The sequence below is a fragment of the Cryptomeria japonica genome, chromosome 3 (assembly GCF_030272615.1).
Source record: "Cryptomeria japonica chromosome 3, Sugi_1.0, whole genome shotgun sequence".
Lineage (NCBI taxonomy): Eukaryota > Viridiplantae > Streptophyta > Pinopsida > Cupressales > Cupressaceae > Cryptomeria > Cryptomeria japonica.
The window spans coordinates 130,808,459-130,810,999 of NC_081407.1; positions in this window are offsets into that span (position 1 = coordinate 130,808,459).

Sequence of the window (2,541 nt, forward strand, 5' to 3'; positions counted from 1 at the left end):
TTCATTTAAATAATAGTGAAAAGACATGCTTGATTGCACATATTGATGAAAGTTGGTTATGGCATAAAGGAATTTGTCATGTAAATTTTTATTGCATTATAAATATTAGTTCAATGAATGAAGTAAGGGATTTACCTAAGATTATAAAACCTCATAATCTAGTATGTAAGGAATGTCAACTGGGAAAGCAAGTTAGAACAACTTTTCAGAGTATTTATGAGAAATCTAATAATATTCTTGATTTAATCCATACTGACTTGGGTGGTCCAGCAAGAACAAGAAGTCTACAAGGAAATAGATACTTTATGCTAATTATTGATGTTTATTCTAGAATGTGTTGGGTTACTTTTCTCAGGGAGAAATCAAAAGATTTCGGGAAATTCAAACTATTCAAGGCAATCATAGAGAATGAAATCGGTAATAAAATCAAATGTTTAAGATCAGATCAAGCAGGTGAATCTACATCTAAGGAGTTTAATACATTTTGTGAAGTGAATAGAATTAGAAGACAACTATTAGCACCATGGACACCTCAACAAAATGGAATTGTGGAAAGGAAGAACAAAACTATTCTAGATGCAGCTAGAAGCATGATATTAGAAGAAAATCTACCTCATGTGTACTCAAGAGAAGCAGTTAATACAAAGGTTTACATTTGTAACAGAGTTCACATCAAAGGTGAAATCGGTAAGACACCTTATGAACTATGGTTTGGTAATACTACTACTCTTAGATACTTCAGAATATTTGGAAGAAAATGCTACATTAGGAGATATGATTATATTGGTAAATTTGATCCTAGAAGTGATAAAGAAATATTTCTTGGTTATTTATCTAAGAGAAAAGCATATAGATGTTTTAATAAAAGATTGCAGAAAATAATTGAAAGTGCAAATGTGAAGATAGATGAACACTTTAGAGGAAATTCAAGGTTTGTGAATTTTGAACATGTAGTTGAGATGATCATAAATGAACCTATACAGAGTGCACCAGTATAGAATGTAGATCCAGTCACATCAGTATCATCAAAGAATTCCACAGTGATTGAAGAATAGCAGCAAGTGAACACACCCTGGTATATAAGACTGAATCACTCTGAAAGCCAGATAATTGGGAATAAGTATCAATGTGTTATGACAAGAGGAAGACTAGAAAATGAAGAGGTGTGTTTAATTTCTCAAATTGAACTAGCATCTGTTATTGAGGCATGTGAAGATAAGCATTGGATTAAAACTATGGAAGATGAATTAGAACAAATTGAAAAGAACAATACATGGACATTGGTTCCCTATTCTAAAGATAAAAATGTAATTGGAACCAAATGGTTGTTCAAAAACAAACTAAATGAAGATGGTAAGGTAATAAAAAATAAAGTAAGATTAGTGTGTAAAGGATATTCATAGAAAGAGGGAACTGATTACAATTAAACCTTTGCACTGGTAGCTAGAATTGAGGTAGTCAGATTATTTCTTGCATTTGCAGCACACAAGAACAATAAAGTATATCAAATGGATGTAAACTTTACATTTCTGAATCGTGATCTAGAAGAGGAAGTTTACATTGAACAACATGATGGATTTTCATTGACAAATGATAAAGATATGGTTTGTAAATATTAAGGAAAGCTTTATATGGATTAGAGCAAGCTCCTAGAGCTTGGTATGCTAGATTGGACAAATATGTTTTAAAGCTTGGTTACACTAAAGGTAGCAACTTATATTTCAAAGTGACTAATGAAGACATCTTGGTTATTGAAGTTTTTGTTGATGATATCATTTTTGGAGGAGAAGATCGATTGTGTAAAGACTTTGCTAATAAGATGTAGGAATAATTTGAAATGTCTATGATTGGGGAGATAAAATTATTTTTAGGTCTGCAGATTTCATAGAATAATAAATGTATATTCATATGTCAAACAAAGTACTTGAAGGAACTATTGAATAAATTTGGTCTGAAAAATTCTAAACTAGTAAGTACTCCTAGGACTACAACTGATAAATTGATATTGAAGGATGATTCAACTCCTATTAATCTGACAAGATACAAATCTATCATTGGAGGTTTACTATATTTAACACAAACAAGACCTGATATAATGAATGCAGTATGTATTATTTCAAGATTTCAGAGTAATCCTAAAGAAAATCATGAATCAACAGTGAAAATGATTTTCGGGTATCTACAAGGCACAACAAATCTTGGTTTTTGATATCCTAAACATGAAAATTTTGATTTATGTGCATACACTAATGCAAATTGGGCAGGAGATGTAGATGATAGAAAGATCACCACCGCCAGGGCATTCTTTCTTGGTAATAGATTGATTTCATGGTTGAGCAAGAAACAAAGTTGTACATCATTATCAACAGTAGAATCAGAATATGTTGCAGCCACAACTAATTGTACTCAAGTATTATGGATTAAGAAAATGTTGAAGGACATAAAGGTAAAATGCAATTGGGAGTTGGTCTCTGCTGCATTGGATGGGTATCGGTTTGATATGGTCTCTTTTTCTTACGAGGGCTTCCTTCCTCGCCACGA